Raw genomic sequence first — 21,795 nt, forward strand, 5'->3', positions numbered from 1 at the left:
CATGGAAGACATTATGCTAAGTGAAATAAGCCAGGCACAGAAAGACAAATACTGCCTGCTCTCACTCATATGTGGAATCTAGAATAATTTAACTAATAGAGAGCAAAATGATGGTAAAATGATTTTTGCTCCAAATAATGTAAAAATACCAGAGGCTGGAGGTCAGGGAACGGGGAGGTGGTGGTAAAGGGGTAGAAAGTTAGACAAGAGGAATAAATGATAAGTATTTAAGGGGATGGATATGTTAATTAGCTTGATTCCAACATTCCTTGTTGTATACATACACCATAACACCACTGTGCACCCTATAATTATATCTGATTATAATTTGTAAAAAAATAAATAAAAGGACACATAAAAATGTAGAAACACACTGATATCATATACAGGTGAATACATATTTGTATCTGAGATATGGAAAATAGAGACACCAGGAGTGATTTGAAATTGCTCTTTCTGGTTCCTTTGTGGAGGAGTTAAGACCTGTCTATGGCATCCAAGAAGAAACAGGATATGGATTGGCAATTAAGCCACCAGCTGGATTGCTCAGATAATGCCACAGTTAGGTGGAGCCTTAGAGGTCATCTAACTTAATTTAGTACATATTACTTATTCTTTAACATTTCCATCATTTCTTTATTACACAAATAACACACAGTCGTTATTGAAACCAGAAAAAAGAAATAATTTGAAAAGATGACAAAACCAATGTTACATTGGAGAATATATTCTTTTAGACATTTTCCCATGCATATGTAGTGTTAGCCATCAGAATGTATTAGTTTTCTATTGCTGCTGTAACAAGTCACTGCAAACTTAACAGCTTAAAACAACACAAATCTGTTATATTACAGTTCTATAGGTTAAAAGTTTAACACAGGTTTAACAGGGCTAAAGCTGGGGTGTTTGGCAGGCTGTGTTCCTCCTCTTTAGGTTGGGAAGAATCTGCTTCCTTGCCTTTTTCCAGCTTCTGGAGGCCATCCACAGTCCTTGGTTCACGGCCCCTTCCTCTATCTTGAAAGCCAGTAGTGCGGCATCTCTCTGACCATTCTTCCCTCATCACATCTCTCCTTGACCACAGCTGGGAAAATCTCTCCCTGATTTTAAGAACCCATATGATTAGACTGGGCCCACATGTATAATATAGGACCCTATCTCAAGGTTGTAACTTAATCATATCTGCAAAATCCCTTTTGCCATGTAAGGTAACATAGTCTCAAATTCTGAGAATTAGGATGTGGACATGTTTAGGGCTATTATTTTGCCTATCACACATAGAGATGAAACAACTCACGTTTGTGCAGGATACGTGACTTACCCAAGATCACAAGCTGGTAAATATTGGATCTATTAGTTAAACTTTTTCAGAGAGTCTGATGCAATTAGATTCTCTAATGGAAATTCATGATGAAAGAGATGTAAGGAACTAATGGAAATTACTGATGAAAGGGACATAACAAAGAAATGCAGAGCTTGAATGGACTTAGTTCTGAGTCTCACACTTTGTTCTCAGTCTACAGATACCATGATCTTGATCTCTCAAAAGCAGGCATTGGCACAGGAGGTGCCTGTCTGTTTCTGCTGCCACTCTTGACATCTCTCAGATGACCCCTTCTGGCTCCTTTCAATTTCCTTCTTTTGCTGTTTGGCTTGGCTTCTGCTGTCTCCTGCTTCCACCGGCTGCCTCCTTTCCATGAGTCTCTCGGTTTCTGGATCCTATTGCCACTTGCATTTCTCTCTGTGTCATTTTCAAGTTCCCTAAAAGAAAATATCTGATATAGTTCATTGTTCGCTACAGGGCACTAGGCGACCCTTATCGTGTAGAGATTCCCACTGTGTTATCTCCCTGGCTGCCAGCCAGTTTGCTGATGGCTGTCTTCAAAGACAACTGCCATTTCCTGGTTTCATTAGCCAGGATCATAGGGTCAAACGTGACAATCTGCACGTACGAAATCACTCATGGTCACCTCCCTCAGCATAGCATCACGGGCAGGGTAGGCACAGACAGACTTTTCTCCAAATCCTGGACTGGAATTTTCTTCCTGGCTCACCCCTGCATATACTGAAGCTGAGCCATATCGGGGTACCACAGCTAGAATGATGTAGCTGAATGAATGAGCATGAGAAGGGGCCAAAGGGGAGGAAGACATCAGTCCCGAGAACCAAGACTGAATATGGGCATTTGGAAAACAGTTTAGGTAATTGCATTCAGTACTTCAAGGCTCTAATTGCTGTTCTTTAACAAGGAGGCCACATTGGCTTATGAAAAGTTCTAAAATTATATAATTTTTATCAGTAACCAGGACCTCAAGTTGCTCCCACAAACCACATAGGGCCTTGCAAAATGAGGCTTTGGGAAGGGGACTCTGATGTTTCTAAATTTCGCACCCTTTGGTTTCTCCAGCTACATTAGCTCTGAAAGGGGCACAAAATGGCCTCATTAACTGGGGAAGAACGAGTCTAAACGAGTTTCAGAAGAAGAAAAGGTCTCTTTGGTCCATTGAGCCCTGCCACCACCCCCACCAACCTTCCTAATGGAAGAATGTGCTGGAAAAGTGTCATCCGATATTTCCCACAAAAATGTGTGCTGTGGTCACAGCTCAGAGATGCCAACACAAATCTCCAACACAGCCACCTCCTGACTGAGAATACATTCTGGGCTGTTTTTAGTTTGAGCCTCAGTAATCGGGGACAAAAGCTGATTTCAATTTTAATTAATTACATGGGAGTGAACGGCCATCCGATCCATAGGGGTCATAGCACATAATGCCCTCAGTGGCACTATGCCGGCAGAGCATTGGGAGGAAGTTGTCTTTGTGGTATGCTACATTTTCTCTTCCTGTTGCACTTTTAGAGAAGATTCTCTAAAAATGATTGTGTCCTCAGCCTCCTACACTTTATAATAATTAACCAAATTCATTCATTTTTACTTTTTTTAAATAACAGTCTTCCTGCTGCCAATCAAAACATATTTTTTGAGCAATAAGCACTCTGTTCAGAGCTGGAATAAACTGGTGAGTAAAAACAGACATGGTCTGGGAGACTACACAGATTGGATATTTTTGCTCCAAATAATGTAAAAATACAACTTACAATGGGTTGAACAATAGATATTTGCTGCCTCATCAAGCAAGAATCCAGGGGGTAGGGTGGGTCCAGCATTGGTTAATTCAACAGTTCCATAGAAGTCTTCATATCAGCTTTGGTCTGAAGTTCTTGGTTCCCTCATGATTGCAAACTGTCTGCAATAGCTCTAGGCGGTGCATTCCCAACCACATCTAAATGAAAATAAATTTAAAAACCCAAAAGGAAGGCTCACTGCTCTTCGGATCTCTATGCTTCTTTTTGAGAGATGATTCCTTTCCTAGAAAAACTCTTCCTCCAAGGCTCACTCTCCAGCAGACATATCCACAAGTCTTAGAGGCAGAATTGCATCCCAAGCCTGTTCCTAAGCCAGTCAACAACAAAGCAAATGAAATGGTCCTAAATGGTTTAGGACCGTCACATTTTACCTCCTGGGGTTAAGAAAAGGCTCAGTCTGCAGCCATAAAAAGGAATGAGTTCATGTCCTTTGCAGGGACATGGATGAAGCTGGAAGTCATCATTCTCAGCAAACTAACACAGGAACAGAAAACCAAACACCACATGTTCTCACTCATAAGAGGGAGTTGAACAATGAGAACACATGGACACAGGGAGGGGAACATCACACACCAGGGCCTCTCGGTGGGTTGGGGGGCAAGGGGAGGGAGAGCATTAGGACAAATACCTAATGCACGTGGGGCTTAAAACCTAGATGACGGGTTGATAGGTGCAGCAAACCACTATGGCAAATGTATACCTGTGTAACAAACCTGCACGTTCTGCACATGTATCTTGGAACGTAAAGTAAAATTTAAAAATTAAAATTAAAAAATAAAAGGCTCAGTCTCTCCCAAAGCACAAAGATGCCCCATTCAGAAACACAATTCAGGACCCTTAGCAGGGAGAAAGGATAGTTATTGGATAAGAAACCAGCAGTGGCTGCCTCAATAAGAGACTTTCAGATGACCTGGGAGGGAGGGGAAGAAACACTACCCACCCCCAACCCCACTCCCTAGTAAGCGCAGAGTCAGGAAGATCAAAGTTTTAGGGTCAGCATTGCTACTTAGTAGTTGTTAGGTCTTGGATTAGTTATTTAGCTTTGTGGAACCTCAATTTCTGCATCTTGTGAAGTGGGAAATTACACCTATCTCACTGGGTTGCAGTGAGAATCAAATATATTAGTATATGCAAATTACCTGGCAGGCACCCGGCCCATAGATTTGTCCAGTAAATACCATTCCCTTGCCCAAAGCCCTTGGGCAGCTTACAGTCTAACTTGCTGGGTAACTGACAGGTCAGTCCGCTCACATTCTGATTATTAAGCACTATGGAAAAGGTATGTAAAGAGGCTTCCTAGGGGAGGGAATACTATCACAGTTCCTAGGAGCCACTAAGGTCCTCCAAATGCTTTTCCAGATCCAATGAGTGCTTTCCATTTCTTTGTCCTACCTTACCTTTCTGCAGCATCACTTATCTTGGCAATTCCTTTTCTTCCTTTTTTTTTTGAGACGGAGTTTTGCTCTTGTTGCCCAGGCTGGAGTGCAATGGTGTGATCTCGGCTCACTGCAACCTCTGCCATCTAGGTTGAAGCGATTCTCCCGCCTCAGCCTCCCAAGTAGCTAGGATTACAAGCGCCTACCACCGTGTCTAGCTAATTTTTTTGTATTTTTAGTAGAGACAGGGTTTCACCATGTTGGTCAGGCTTGTCTTGAACTGCTGACCTCAGGTAATCCACCCACCTCAGCCTCCCAAAGTGCCGGGATTACAGGTGTGAGCCACCGTGCCCAGCCAGCAATTCCTTTTCTTCTAAACTCTACCTTGCCCTCTTGCCCTGTGTTCCATTACAATTTTCTCCTGGTTTACTATCTACCTCTCTAGCAACTCCTTTTCATGCTCCCTTCCAGGGTCTTCTTTTTTTCTTTTTTCCTTCCCCAAACTGTGTTTCAATCTCACCTGTCAATTCCCCTTCTGTTTCAATCTCACCTGTCAATTCCTGAGGTGAGATCTCATTGTTTCCTACACTTTCAACTCCTATTTATATGTTCACGACACATAGGAGACATTCAATGCACATTGTTTTAATTCATTTTTTATTCAACAAATATTTATTGAGTGCTTACTATGTGCCTGGTGCTGTTCTGTGTGCTGGAGATAGAGCAATAAACTAATCAGACCAATCCCTGCCCTCATGAAACTTACATTCTAGTGAAGAGACAGACAATGAATAAATGAAATAAACATTTCACATGTTAGATGGAGGAAATGCTTTGGAAAAATATAATGCTGGGTAGGTAGGATGGGTGGCCATGAGCAGACCCTTCTATTCATTATGGGGTCCCCGGGAATGCCTCCTTAATAATGCAACATTTAGGCAGAGACTTAAAATAAGGGAGGGATTATACCATGAGGCTGGGCAGGGGCAATAACAAGCACAAATGCCCCGGGGTGGGACAGTGTTTGGCATCTTGAAGGAATCATCATGGGGCTAGAATGAAGGGAGAAAGGATGAAAAGATCAGGAAGCCAGATCAGGTTGCAAGGGCAATGTTAGGGCTTTGGCCTCTACCGTGAGTGAGACAGGAGCTATTGAAGATTTTAAGGAGAGGAGCAATATGATCTGACTTATGCTCCTAGAGACCACTGCAATAATCAAAGTGAGAGATAGTGGGGGCTTGGATCAGGGTGGTGGTGGTAGAGTAGTGAGAAATGATGAATTTGAGTCATAATTGGAGGTGAGACCAACACTATCTTCTGCTGGATGTGGGGAGTGGAAGAAAGAAATCAAGATGGAGCTCAAAGGTTTGGCCCCAGTAAAGAGAAGGGGAGTTGTCATTTTCAGAGGTAAGAAAGACCGACCAGCAGCTGTGACTCACACCTGTAACCCCAGCACTTTGGGGTGCTGAGGCGGAAGGATCACCTGAAGTCGGGAGTTCGAGACCAGTCTGGCCAGCGTGGTGAAGCCCCATCTCTACTAAAAACACACACACACAAAATAGCTGTGCGTGGTGGCACGCTCCTGTAATCTCAGTTACTTGGGAAGCAGAGGTGGGAGAATCGCTTGGACTTGGGAGGCGGAGGTTGCAGTGAGCCGAGATCGTGCCACTGCACTCCAGCCTGAGCAACAAGGTGAGACTACACCTCCCAAAAAAAAAAAAAAAAAAAGAGAGAGGGACTGTGGGGGAGCACATAGTGGGTGAAAATACAGAATCAATTTAGTGTAAATTAAATCCTACATGGTTATTAGACATTGAAGTGTAGCTGTTGAGAAGGGCATTTGATATGTGAATTTGGAGTTTAAGAAATAGGTCTGGATTAAAGATAAAACTTTGGAAGTCATCAGCACCTAGTTGATTTCAAAAGCAGTGATGCCAGATGAGGTCGTCAAGGGTATGCACTTAGAACAGAGAAGCAAACTGAGGACTGAGAATCGGGCATGCCAAGATGAAGAAGTCAGGGAGAGGAGGGAAACCAAGAAAGGAGACTAAGGAGTGGCCCGAGAGGAAGGAGGACAACCGTGACTGTGTGGGGTCCTGAAAGGCAAGTGCAGAGAGAGAGGCCAGGAGGAGGTGAAAAGTGTGTCCACTGCTGATAGAGGAAGTGCGATGGAGGCTGAGAACAGAGTGGCGGATTTAGTGATGTGGATGTCATTGATGACCTTGACAAAGCAGTTTCAATAGTGGGTACAAGAGAGAATGGGAAGAGAGAAGTTGGAGGCAGAAGTATAGGCAACTCTGTCAAGGTGCTTTGCTGTAAAGGAGAGGAGAAGAATGGGGTGATAGCTAAAGGATGGTGTGGAGTCAAAGAAGGTTTACATTTGCTTTTAAGATAGGAGATTCAATATGCTTGAACAATAATAGAAACAAGCTAATAGACACTGACATTTTTATGATGCAGTGGAGAGGGAATAGAATTATTGAAATGAGGTCTTTGGGAAAGGGAAAAGGGATGGGACCCAGAAAACTAACAGAAAATTTGGTTAGTTTTCATCAAGAGAAAAGGCAGATTATAGGTGTGGGGGTGTGAGTTCAAGCACATCCTCTTCTGGCTGCTTCTGCTGTTTCCACGAAATAGAAAATAAGGCCATCGGCTAAGACCTAACTCTGTGCAGGAGGTGAAGAAGGCTCAAGGAGAAAGAATGGGGTGTGAGATAACCACCTTGGAGGGTAGGAGAGTAATGGACTCAGGGAACGTAGTAGGATCATTGATGGGTAAATACTGAGTCAACATTGGCTGTTGCATGTTAGCTCTACAATCTGCTTTGAACCCTGATATCTCTCCTGAGTTCAGCCTGATCTTCCTACAGTCCCTGTTTTAGAGACTGTCACTCCCATGCACCCAGTTTCCAAAGCAGAGAACTGGGAGTCATTTAAAATTCCTTCCAGTAAATAAATCATCACTCCAATTGGTGACCACATTTTGTCACTTCTAGCTCCTTAATATTTCTTAACTTTTCCTCCTGAGTTGAGAGCCTTGCCAGTTTTCACTGGATTAGTTAAGTAACTGTCACATTGTTATTGCTTAGGCTATTTCCTCCGCTAGACTATAAATTTTTAAAATTCAGCTCAACACTCTTCAATAAATGGTGCTGGACAAACTGGATAATCATATGCAGAATAATGAAACGAGACCCCCATCTCTCACATATACAAAAATCAAATAAAAATAAATTAAAGACTGAAATCTAAGACCCGAAAGTATTAAACTACTAGGAGAAAACACTGGGGAAATGCTCCAGGACTTTGATCTGGGCAAAGGTTTGTTGCGTAAGACCTCAAAAGCAAAGGCAATCTAAGCAAAAATAGACAAATGGGATTACATCAAGCAAAAACGTTCTGTACAGCAAAGGCAACAATCAGTAGAGTGTACAGACAACCTACAGAATAGGAAAAGATATTTGCAAACTATCCATCTGACAAGAATTTTAAAAACAGAATATATAAGGAACTCAAACAACTCAAGAGCAAAAAAAAAAAAAATTAAAAAATAGACAAAAGATCTGAATAGACTTTTCTCAAAAAAAAAAAAACCCTACAAATGGCCAATGGGTACATTTAAAAATGCTCAACACCACTAATAATCAGAGAAACACAAATCAAAACCACAATGAGCTGGGCATGGTGGCTCACGCCTGTAATCCCAGCACTTTGGGAGGCTGAGGCAGGTGGATCACTTGAGTTCAGGAGTTCCATACCAGCCTGGGCAACATAGTGAAACCGCATGTCTACTAAAAATACAAAAATTATCCAGGCATAGTGACACATGCCTGTAGTCCCAGCTACTTGGGAGGCTGAGGCATGATAACTGCTTGAGCCCAGGAGGCAGAGGTTGCATGAGCCAAGATCACACCACTGCACTCCAGCCTGAGCAACAGAGTGAGACCCTGTCTCAAAACAAAACAAAACCCAAAAAACAACCACAATGAGATGATATCATCTCATCCCACTTAAAATGGCTTTTATCAAAAAGACAGGGAATAATGGATGCTGGCAAGAATGTAGGGAAAAGGGGAACCCTCATACACTATTGGTGGGAATGTAAATTAGTACAACCACCCTGGAAAACTAAATGGAAATTCCTCAAAAAACTAAAAATAGAACTACCATGTGATTCAGTAATTCCACTGCTGAGTATATCTCCAAAAGAAAGGAAATCAATATATCAATGAGATATCTGCACTCTCATGTTTACTGCAGCACTATTCATAATAGTCAAAATATGGAATCAACCTAAGTGTCCATCAATGGATAAATGGACACAGAAAATATGGTATATGTAGACACTGGAATATTATTCAGCCATAAAAAGAATGACTTGAGCCTAGGAGTTTGAAACTACTCTGGACGACATGGCAAAATCCCATCTCTCCAAAAAATTATAAACTTAGTGGGGTGTAGCGGCACATGCCTGTAGTCCCAGCTACTCAGGAGGCTGAGGTGGGAGGATTGACTGAACCTTGAAGATCAAGGCTGTAGTGAGCCATGATTGCGCCTCTGTACTCCAGCCTAAGTGACAGAACAAGACTCTGTCTCAAAAAAAAAAAAAAAAAAAAGAAAAGAAAAGAAAAAGAAATCTTGTTATTTGCAGCAACGTGGATGGAACTGGAGGTGTTTATGTTAAATGAAATAAGCCAAGCACAGAAAGACAAATACCACATTTCTCACTCTCATATGTGGGAGCTAAAAAAAAAAACGGATCTCATGAAGATAGAGAGTAGACTGGTGGTTACCAGAGGCTGGGAAGGGTAGGAGGGTGGGGGGACGAAGAGAAGTTGATTAACAAGTAGAAATATACAGTGATAGAAGAAATGAGATCTAGTGTTTGATAAATCACTAAGGTGATTACAGTCTACAATAATTGTTTGTGTATTTCAAAATAGCTATAAGAATAATTTGAATGTTTCTAGCATAAAGAAAAGATAAATATTTAAGGTAATGAATATCCCAATTACACTGATTTGATCTTTACATATATGAATGGGCTGTGCGTGGTGACTCACGCCTGTAACCTCAGCACTTTGGGAGACTGAGGTGGGAGGATCACTTGAGGTCAGGAGCTCGAGACCAGCCTGGACAACATAGTAAAACCCCAAGTCTACTAAAAATGAAAAAAAATTAGCCAGATGTGGTGCCACGTGCCTGTAGTCCCAGCTACTGGGGCGGCTGAGGCAGGAGAATTGCTTGGACCTGGGAGGCAGAGGTTACAGTGAGCTGAGATCATGCCACTGTACTTTAGCCTGGGAAACAGAGCGAGACTCTGTCTCAAACACACACACACACACACAAAGACCAAATTATATAAATGTATTAAATTCTCACAGGTACCTCTAAAATATGTGCATCTATTATATATCAATTAAAAATAAAATAAATTCAGCTCAGCAAACATTGAGGACATTCCATGTAGGAAACGAAGGTGAATAATACTGAGTTTGTGCCTTTGAATAGCTCACAAATTATTTTAGGACAATAGCTCTCAATTTTTGAGAACACTGGAAGAGAATCACGTTTTTGGGAGGAATAGTATTGTTCGGTTTTGGACACTGTCAGCTTGAGATACTTGGGAGACGTCCAAGTGGGAATATTGAGTAGTTTAGCCAAAACACATTGGGTGATTGTGTGATCCAGTATTACTCCTTTAGTAATTATGAGGTGCGGCCCAAGGTGCCTTCTATTTACCTGGGCTCTTGTTAAAGTAGGAATGGGGGAGTCAGTAAGTCTGCAGGTGTCAGGAGCCGTAGCTCTAATGAACACCCACATGATGCCAATGATACTGATCCACCAACTTCACCTTCATGTGTATATTGTTGTAATAACAAGAAAGCTACCTAAGCATAATTCATTTATAGCAAGTGTATTAAGACGAAACCATGCAAGTCCTTCACTGGCAGGTGGAGGAATATGTACTTGATTCTGAAAAAGATGTAGAACTACGAATGTTTCTCTAGAATTAGCAGATTCTTAGTCTCACTGACTTCAAGAATGAAGCCGTGGATCCTCATGGTGAGTGTTACAGTTCTTAAAAGTGGCGTGTCCAGAGTTTGTCCTTTTTGACGTTCAGATGTGCTTGCAGTTTCTTCTGGTGGGTTCATGGTTTACACTAGCTCAGGAATGAAGCTACAGACCTTCGTAGCGAGCCTCACAACTCATAAACGCAGTGTTGACCCAAAGAGTGAGCAGTAGCAAGACTTATCACAGAGTGAAAAAACAAACCTTCCACAATCTGGAAGGAGACTCCAGTGAGTTACTACTGCTGGCTCGGGCAGTCTGCTTTTATTCTCTTCTCTGGCCCCACCCACATCCTGCTGATTGGTAGAGCCGAGTGGTCTGTTTTGACAGGGTGCTGATTGGTGCCTTTACAATCCCTGAGCTAGATACAAAGGTTCTCCACATCCCCACCAGATTAGCTAGATACAGTGTCCACACAAAGGTTCTCCAAGGCCCCACCAGAGTAGCTAGATACAGAGTGTCATTGGTGCACTCACAAACCTTGAGCTAGATACAGGGTGCTGATTGGTGTGTTTACAAACCTTGAGCTAGATACAGAGTACCGATTGGTGTATTTACAATCCCTGAGCTAGACATAAAGGTTCTCCAAGGCCCCACCAGAGTACTAGATGCTGAGTGCCGATTGGTGTATTTACAATCCCTAAGCTAGACATAAAGGTTCTCCACGTCCCCACCAGACTCAGGAGCCAAACTGGCTTCCCGCAGTGGATCCCAGACAGGGGCTGTAGCTGGAGCTGCCTGCTAGTCCCGCGCCGTGCACCCGCACTCCTCAGCCCTTGGGTGGTCGATGGGACTGGGCGCCGTGGAGCAAGGAGCGGTGCTCACTGGGGAGGCTCAGGCCGCACAGGAACCCACGGAGGGGGTGGGAGGCTCAGGCATAGGCGGGCTGCGGGTCCCAGCCCTGCCCCGGGGGAAGGCAGCTGAGGCCGGGGGAGAAATCGAGCGCAGCTCCGGTGGGCCGGCACTGCTGGGGGACCCAGTACAGCCTCCGCAGCTGCTGGGCTGGGTGCTAAGCCCCTCATTGCCCGGGGCCGGCAGGGCCGGCCGGCTGCTCCGAGTGCCGGGCCCGCCAAGCCCACGCTCACCGGGAACTCTAGCTGGCCCGCAAGCGCCGCGCGCAGCCCCGGTTCCCGCTCGCGCCTGCCTCTCCACACCTCCCTGCAGGCTGAGGGAGCCGGCTCCGGCCTTGGCCAGCCCGGAAAGGGGCTCCTACGGTGCAGCGGTGGGCTGAAGGGCTCAAGTGCCGCCGAAGTGGGAGCCCAGGCAGAGGAGGCGCCGAGAGCGAGCGAGGGCTGTGAGGACTGCTAACGATGTGAAAGAGGCATAATATGGTTCTATGCAGAATGCTTTTTGAAAGCCAGCCGTGTGTCAACTGCTATCTAGGCAGCAGAGGTAACAACAGTGAACCGTGAACAGGAAACCCAGGGAGCTTACATCCTGGAGGGAGGTGGACAGATAATAACAAGAAAACAAATAAGCAAAGTCATTTCAGATGATAGAAGTGCTGTAAAAAAATAAAAACAGCATAATGCGATGGATCCTGGGGTGCTGCTCTAGTGGGAGGTAATTGTTGAGCCAAGAACTAACCATGCAGTGGAACCAGTCATGCAAGGACATGGGGTCAGAACATTCTGGGTACAGCAATAATGTGTTCCTTTTCCTTGCAAGGGAAGAGGAAGGCAGCGGCCTTGAGGCAGGAGTGAGCAAGGAGGTAGGTGAGGATCAGTTACGTGTTACTGGACCCTGGGGAGCAGGAGGGGAAACAGTAGGAAATGAAGTCAAAAGATCAGCAAGGACCAAGTCATGCGGGGGCTCTGAAGCTGCAATAGAGAGTTTACATTTCATTTTAAATGTGGGAACAAAATAATTCAATTTTTTAAAAAGATAGCCAGGATCATAGATAGCCCTTGCTATCTTTTTTAAAAGGTGGCAAGCAAGCTCAGGACTGTGCTGTAGGAAGGTGAATCTGTCAGCAACATGTGGAACGGCCGGCAGAGGAAAGAGAGGCTCTTGAAATGCCTGCAATTGACGGTTAAGGAGAGCCTAAATGGGAAGTCAGACTTGTGCTTCCAAATGAGGTTACAAGAAGTGACATACAAGATTCAAATAATACCCAACTCTCTTGATCCTAGGCATGCAAGGCCAAGAGCCTCTCAATAAGTCCCTCATTTAATCTCCACGACCCCACAATGCTTGTTAGAAATGCTGGTTTCCAGGGTTTTAACCTGGACCTGCTGAAAGAGAGACCACAAGGCCTCTGGTTGTCAATACATAACTGAGGCGGGAGAACAGGGTCTGGAGCTAGGGAACGTAAGTACTTCCTCGAACTAAATCAAATGAAAAACTCCAAGTCTCTATGACCAAGTAAGTAACTTTGTAACGTCACTTCATCCTCTTCATTTGCATAGGGTGTACACCAGGTAACCAATGGGAAACCTCTAGAGGGTATCTAAACCCCAGAAGATTCTGTAACCAGCTCTCTAGAGCCGCTTGCTCGGTCCTGCTCCCACCCTGTGGAGTGCTTCCGTTTTCAATACATCTCTGCCTTTGTTGCTTCATTCTTTCTTTGCTTTGTGTGGTTTGTCCAATTCTTTGTTCAAAACGCCAAGAACCTGGACACCCTCCACTGGTAACATAACTACTTTGGGCAATTTTTAAATTCAGGGGAGGTTGGAATTAATGAGTGGGCCTCCACTTACTTCTGCCAAAAGGGAATGAAGATGCTTATTATTTTCTGAGCGCTAGCATAGCTCTCTCTTACCCTTGGTGCCTTTCTTTAAATGCTGCAGCTCAACTTACAACCTGAGTAGTGAGATGGGAATTCCAGGATGAATCCACTTTAAACATACCAAGTAGCACACGTACCCCTGAACCTAAAATAAAAGTTAAAAAAAAAAAGATTACAAAATATGTTCATGTATATTAACACTTCTGGTGATAAGAACATTATGTAAATTAACTACTCGCTGTCTCGATTCTGGACAGTGTTATATAAACATTGCTAAAATTAAAAAAAAAAAACAACAACTAGCAGGATGCTGGTGCCTCCTGAGGAAGCTCTGCTGCCTCTTGCAGGCATTGGTTTATTTAAAGCTAAGGCCAACCTTAGGGCAACGCTTTCCACTGCAATCCTCACGCCTATTTTAATGTAAATGAGTTTCAGATCCTTTTTGAGAGAAGATTTTGCCTGGGAAATGGGACAGATCTGGGCCTAGAGTGCCTGGTAACGAACTTGGGGGAATAGAATGGGGAAGGGGATAGGGGAAGGAGGTGGCCTAGGGCACTGCACTTCACTTCCTTCACACATTTGCCCAGAGCCAGGAAACAGCCCTCGCCCCCTTCCTGAGCAGAGGGCTCTTAAAATAATGAAGAAGAAGAAAAAAAAGTGGGTTTATAACTTTGCATTATTTGTGCTTGATTAGATTCTAACCTTAAAATATATATTTCTTTAAAAAGAAAACTCTTTGATCTGCATTTTTGACCATTTTTCCCTTGGCGTAGCTACTAGGCTGCCTTCTGCCATCTCCAGACCAGAAAAGCTTTCCTGGGCACAGGGAAGCCACAAGGCACAGTGGGGAGAATTGTGCGCTTCAAATTTAATGTCATAGAAATAGGGAGATGACAGAAGCAGAAGGAAGGAAAGTCACCACTCACCATGCACTGACAGCGTGCCCTGCTCTGTGCGGACATCTCTCCTGTAGATTAACTCAAGGGCTCCCCACTTTCCTCTGGTTTTCCTTTGAATCCCCACGATCGTAGATTGGCTCAAATGGTGACCACCCCTCCTGCCGAGTCATCTGTGTAAGCAGTAGCAATACCTAATATTTACGGCCCTTGTAACACACGCTAGGTGTTTTCCAGGAATTCCTTCGTTGAATACTCTCAGCACCTTAAGAGATGGGTCCTCATTTTCAAATAAAATTACTGACCCCTAGAGATACTGAGTGTCTTGTCCAGAATCAACAGTGCCGTGATTTGATCCTAAGCCACTGGGTTCTAGAGATCATTGGTTTAGCTCTTACGTGATAGTGCTTTGACTTGTCAGGAAAGGCACAAAATTATACTTGCTCTGGTAAAATTCCCCGCTAATTTTATGTTTGAGGTCTTCAGGCTTCTTCTTTTTTTTTTTTGCTCCCTTTTCTCCCTAAAAGCATCTCCTCTTCAACTTAGGTACCCAAAGCCTTGTCATATTATACATGTTATATTACATATCCCACTACCACCACCACCTCTTTTCTTAAAAGATTTACCCAATAAGATTTACTCATTCATGCTGCTATGCCTTCTAGGCACAAATGCATTTTTGGACTTTTCATCTCTATGAAACATTTTTTTCTTCTGAGAATTTTCAGCTATCCAGTAGCAGATCCATTTGCCTCTTGACCATGGTTTTAAGATGTCTTGGAATACCTGGGTGTGGAAACCTTCTCTCAAGGGTTTCCTGCTTACCTGGAGAGGGTGAGCCTCAGAACCAGACACTGGATGTATGTTCTCTGGGAGATGTTGAGCATTTACTCATTCATTCATTCATTCATCAAGTATGTATGATTGCTCTGACTGGCACTGGAGACTCTGGAAATCAAAACAAACATTGCTCCTTCTACCACAAAGCTCACAATGCACAGTCAAAGACAGACATTAAGTAAGAAACTTCGATGAAAAATATATGGTTCTCAAACTACCTATTGGGTACAATATTTGGGTGATGGGTACACTAGAAGCCCAGATTTCACCACTATACAATTCATCCATGTAAGCAAAAACAACTTGTGCTTTTAAAGCTATTTAAATTTTTAAAAAGGGGTTTGTAACAACCTTCTTGATTAAAAAAAAAAAAGAAGAAAGAACACTCCTCACCCCCATTTGTCGTTTCTTTTTTTGTTGAGACAGAGTCTTGCTCTGTCGCCCAGGCTGAAGTGCAGTGGCACGATCTCGGCTCACTGCAAGCTCTGCCTCCCGGGTTCACACCATTCTCCTGCCTCAGCCTCCTGAGTAGCTGGGACTACAGGTGCCCGCCACCACACCCGGCTAATTGTTTGTATTTTAAGTAGAGACGGGGTTTCACTGTGTTAGTCAGGATGGTCTCGATCTCCTGACCTTGTGATCCGCCTGCCTCAGCCTCTCAACCATTTGTCTTTTCTTTCCTCTTCCTTTCTCCCACCATTGGCATACCTTTGCCCCAAGGCTCCCAAATGCTGTGTGTTTATACCCTACTTTCCTCCCTGGTGCCAGTATCCTGGCTTGGACCTATCTCACTTCTGCCTAAGGGATGATCATCATGTTTGACCCAGCTCACTGTCAGCCAGGAAACCCATGGTTTAGTGGCCATTTTTCTCTGCTATGAAACTTCTGGTCATTTGAAACATGCAGGACAGGGTACAGCAAAAAGAACAGAGAGTAGTTGGTGGTCAAGTTCACAATGCCCATTAATTCATTCATGTATTCATTCAGCAAACATTCATTAAACAGTATCTGCCAGGAATTGAGACATAGAAAAAACACATAATTGTTGCATAGTAGAAAGGCTATAAATGTCTAAAGGTAAGAATCCCCTGTATCATCTTCATGCCTCTGTCCCTGATATTTAACTCGCTCCTTAGCACAAGGTGGGCACTCAATAAATATTTGTAAAATAAAAGAATGAACTCATATCTTGGCAGAAAATACAGGTATGTAAAGAACTGTAATAAAGTGGGATGACCATTCATTCAACAAATATTGATTGAACGTCTACTAAGTGCTAAGTACTACGTCAAGCCAGACAGATGCAGTCCTTGGTCTTAAGAAGTTCACAGTTAAACATTTGCATTGTAAGTATTAAAGCTGTGATGAGTGATGTGAAAAAGGCCAAGGCCTAGAGAGCATGTAACAAGATGTTTGCCTGGCACATGTGAAAGCCCGGTACCCCCAAAAAATGTCAGATTACATTTCAAAAATGGAAAGATTGATAGAGTTGAAACATTTTAAATGAGGGAAAAGAAAGAGTAGGAAAAGATGAGGTTAGAAAGAAAGCAAAGATTGGATTCCCAGGGCAAATGAGGAATGCAGGGCTTATCTCAAGAACAATGAGAAGCTTTTCTAAGGTTTTAAGCAGAAGCAAGGTATGGTAAGTTTTAAATTTCATAAAGTCACTCTGCCTTGAGGACAAAGAATGTCAGGAGATCAAGAGTGTATGCTGGGTTCGGTGGCTCACGCCTGTAATCCCAGCATTTTGGGAGGCCGAGGTGGGCAGGTCACCTGAGGTCAGGAGTTCGAGACCAGCCTGGCCAACATGGTGAAACCCCTCCTCTACTAAAAATACAAAAAATTAGCCTGGTGTGGTGCTGGGCACCTGTAATCCCAGCTACTCGGGAGGCTGAGGCAGGAGAATCACTTGAACCCAGAAGGCAGAGGTTGCAGTGAGCCCAGATTGCGCCATTGCACTCCAGCTTGGGCAACAAAAGCAAAACTCCACCTCAAAAACAAAAAAAAGAGTGGACAGTTGGAGACCAGTTAGGATGCTACTGCAGTAATCTAGGTGTGGAGTGACATTGTTTTGAACTACAAGGGCAATATTGCAGACAGAAAGAAGTGGACTGATCCTAAATATATCTTGGATGTAGAATTGATAGATCTTGATAATTGGATGGTGGGTGGGCTAGGCAATAACAGCAGGGAGAGGGACTGTCAAGCATAACTCTTAAGTATCTTGGCTTGAGAAATTTCATGAATGTTTATGTCATTTTTTGGCATTTAAAATACTGGGGAACAATCGTGTTTTTGGATAAACATTATTGATTAAGTTGTGGATACTGTCAACTTAAGATACCTGTGAAAGACCTAGATGGAAATGTTGAATAGTTTAAATGATATTAATTAGGTGACTGCCTGACCCAATATTATTCCTCTAGTAATTATGGGTGTTCATATGGCCCAATTCAAATCAATCAGAATATCATCATGCCCAGAACACAATGACTGATTCCTAGAAAAGCCATATGAGCCTCACTGGACCAATCTAATTACTTCTCTTAATCTGAATGGGGAGAACAGATTTTTATACTCCGGTTGCAGAGCTGTGACCCTGTAAGTTCAGAGCTGTTGAAGAACGTGTCACCTCTTGTGGGGATGATGTTGGCTTGAAAAAATGAGGGTAGCATATAGAGAAAGAAGAGGCAGAAGAAAAGACTGCTGAGAATATAGGCATTCCCTTGCTTCTGCCCCTGGCTTGGTTACATGAGCTGAGTTGGTATTGGTCTATTAATACATTTCTTTCTCTGTCTCTCTCTCTCTTTCTCTTTCTCTCTCCGTGTCTCTGACTCTGCTTTATTTTAGCTAGTTCTCAGTGGTATTTTATCATTTATAATCATTCATGATGATGCTAGCAATTTAAGTATGCAGTTGGATTTGCAATTTCTCTTACTCAGAAAGAGATTAACTGTAGACATGTTGTTGAAAGTTGTAGATATTGATTTAGAATTTGAAGCCAGGGAGTGAATTAGATCACCAAGAAAGAAAGAGGAGAACTGAGGTATAAACTCTAAGAATTCTAACACTAAAGTTTCAGGAGAGGTGGATGAATTCTCAAGGAAATTGGAAGAAATGCCTCAAGTCATTGCAGGAAAACCAATAGATTGTGGTGTGTAAGAAGCCAAGGGTGTTTTAAAGACGTGGTGGTCAACTGTATAGAATCTTCAAGACAGGGAAAAAGTGCAGTAAGAACTGGCAATCAGCCATTGGATTGGGTAGTGCAGAAGTCATTGCTGCATTTTCCAAGAATAATTTCAGCAGAGTGGAGGGGTCAGAAGCCAGTTGGAGTGAATTGAAAAGGAAATGGAAGTGGGGAAGTAAAGCCTGAATATGGAAACAATTCTTTTAAGGATTTTAGCTGTGAAGGGGAGAATATGGAAAGGATGGCAACTGGAGAGGGAGCTCCAGAAAGGGTATTGTTTACTTTTTTTTTTCTTTTGGATGAGAGGGACTAAAACCAAATTATATTTGGTTTAAATCTTTAAATCTAATAGATGGACTAAAACCCAATTATATTTAAAGATCTATTAGATCTTTAAATCTAACAGAGGGACTAAAACCAAATTATATTTGGTTTAAATCTTTAAATCTAATAGATGGACTAAAACCCAATTATATTTAAAGATCTATTAGATCTTTAAATCTAACAGAGGGACTAAAAACCAAATTATATTTAAAGATCTATTAGAACACACAGGAAGGAGCAGCTAACTCTGCCTAGGTGAGTAGAGAAAGATTTCCTCAAGGAAGCTGGGTCTTAAACGGCAAGTAAAAACTTTCAATAAAAGAAGGCATTGGCCGGGTGCAGCGGCTCACGTCTGTAATCTCAGCACTTTGGGAGGCCGACGCAGGTGGATCACCTGAGGTCAGGAGTTCGAGACCAGCCTGGCCAACACGGTGAAACCCTGTCTCTACTAAAAATACAAAAATTAGCCAGGTGTGATGGTGGACGCCTGTAATCCCAGCTACTCAAGAGGCTGAGGCAGGACAATCGCTTGAACCAGGAAGGTGGAGGTTACAATGAGCCGAGATTGCACCACTGTACTACAGCCTGGACAACAGGGCAAGACTCCATCTAAAAAAAAAAAAAAAAAAAAAAAAGAAGAAGGCATTGCATAGAAAAGGAAGATTGTATGCAAAGACACAGTGGTGTGTTTGGGGGATGTTCAATAGGTCAGGGCATGAAAAACTTTAGCTCTGGACCTTGTTAGGGAGAAAGAAAAATGCCACAAGGCTTTCTGTACCTTTTATCTTTGTTCTTAACTTCATCTTTAAAATAATTAGATCAGGCCTGATTATGTTTAAGGTCTACTCCACTATTAAAATCCATAGTGACTGTTTCGTTAGATTAATAATACTCCCAGAAATGAATAATCCACTGCAGATGTTTCCTGAAATTATGCTATATAATGTGTGGTGAGAGGCTCCTAGGAAGTTGGAGGCTCAGCCTAAAGTGGCCCACTTAGAAAAAAAAATTGTGAAGCATATTTGAAGTTTATTGTGTTTTATCTTAAAAGATCATGTACATCCTATTTCTGAATAGATCTGGCAGGATTTTCTTAATAAAGTGTTTTATTATTATTATTCACTGATGTCCCAGGAAGATAGGCCAGCCTCAGCCTTTAGATTTAATTATTTCCTGGTAGCTACTTACATAAACTCTGAGTAACAATGAAAGTCCATGCCTGGAACCTATTTTCTACTCTGAGTCTTCTCACTTGCCCACTCACTGCCAGCTTCACAGAGGCACAGTCTGAGCACCAGCTCTCTGCAGAAGTGAAATACAGTGGAATGTGGGGATGAGAAGAGGAGAGCAGCAAGAGTAGTTTCACTGGGTTAACTGATCTGTATCAACGTCCTGGGCTGGAGAGAATCAAGTAATGGCATGATGAGCCTTAGCATCTTAGCTGCTCACATATCACATTATTCACATCCACTTGGCTATATGAATTTTCTTTATAAAATAATATGAGAGGCCAGGCACGGTGGCTCATGCCAGTAATCCTAGCACTTTGTGAGGCCAAGGCGGGCAGATTGCCTGAGCTCAGGAGTTCGAGACCAGCCTGGGCAACGTGGTGAAACCCTGTCTCTACTAAAATACAAAAAAAATTAGCTGGGCATGGTGGTGGGCACCTGTAGTCCCAGCTACTCAGGAGGCTGAGGCAGGACAATTGCTTGAACCTGGGAGGTGGAAGTTGCAGTGAGCCGAGATTGAGCCACTGCACTTCAGCCTGGGCAACAGAGCGAGACTCTGGTCTCCAAAAAAAAAAAAGAATATGAGATATAAAATCCACATCATATTGCCTGAAAGAAAAACGCAACACACATTAATTAGATTCTTGGCAAAAGACTGAAAAAAATGTCCCAGAACTGTTGAAGCAAGTTATTTTTAGACAACTTTACTCTAAAATATGTTGGTTCCTCTGAATGAGTTCACAGCGTATACTGCATACCCCTTTGGTCTGATCCTCTTGAACAAAAACACCTCCATTTTTCCTTTTTATTACATAATAAAATAAAATGAGCAGTCTCCCAGCGCCGTCCCAGAAGTACTCCTCCACTGAATGCTCTTTTTTTGTTGGCTTCTATCTACACATTTGCCTTCCTGTGAACCCTTTGCCCTACTTTTGTAACCTAAAGACATTAATAGAAACTTAAGTTCTTTCCACCATTCATTTTGTTTTTTGGTTGTCCCCATTTTTAACTCATGAGGTCACTCTGTGTTTCATCAGATTTCCTACACTGCAGCCTTCTGCTATTTTTCTACTAGAACAGCCGAGGACTAACACTTTATATGGCATTGCAAGGGAAGAAGGATTAAGCCATTGGTAGTTGCAGAGATCTGACTTGGTGATAAGAGATCTGCCAGTGATGAGAAGACCCCAGCTAGTTGGTCTTAAAATGGAATTAGTCCAGATGGTGCCAATGGGAATTAAGGGACTGCATGGTCCCAGAGCAAACACAATACCTGTCTTTTGGATGCTCTTAATCTCAGGGGCAAAGGAGGGAAATGGGGCTTTCAGAGGCTGAGCCACACATTCCCCCGTGATTATAGTGGTAAATACTTGTGATTTAAAGTGACTGTTTATCAGATACTAGAAATGTCTTTTAAATCATTAAAGGGGTATAAAGGTCTGTTTGAGAGTCGCATGTTATTGAAATTAATAGGCGTTTTAAAGTCATTTATACATATTTCTGAGACTGCATCTACAAAGGTTTTCAATAATCTTCATTAAATATATATCTTTGGGACGAAACACAAGATTCATCTAGAAAACATGACTTGCAGATAAATATGTTTTCTTTGTGTACCTTTTTTGCTTACAGAACCTCTTCTATGTATAGCTGGACAAATTTCAGGCGCTATATGCAAATAGGCATACTAAGAGTGCTTACTTCTTTGTTTCCAGTTTCCTAGAATTTGGCATCAGAGTTAAAGTAAATTCTTGGTAAATGTACTGTTTTTAGGTACTAGGAAAATCAGAGGCTGTCTGTACTCACAAGGTTTTTCCCCTTAAATTTTTCCTTATCAACTTGTCTGATGACAGGAGGGGCATGGTGGCTCACGCCTGTAATCCCAGCATTTTGGGAGGCTGAGAAGGGAGGATTACTTGAGCCCAGGAGTTTGAGAACAGCCTGGGCATCATAGCAAGACTCGACTCTACCAAAAAATAATTTTTAAAAATTGTCTGATAACA

Source organism: Pan troglodytes, chromosome 5 (assembly GCF_028858775.2).
Source record: "Pan troglodytes isolate AG18354 chromosome 5, NHGRI_mPanTro3-v2.0_pri, whole genome shotgun sequence".
NCBI lineage: Eukaryota > Metazoa > Chordata > Mammalia > Primates > Hominidae > Pan > Pan troglodytes.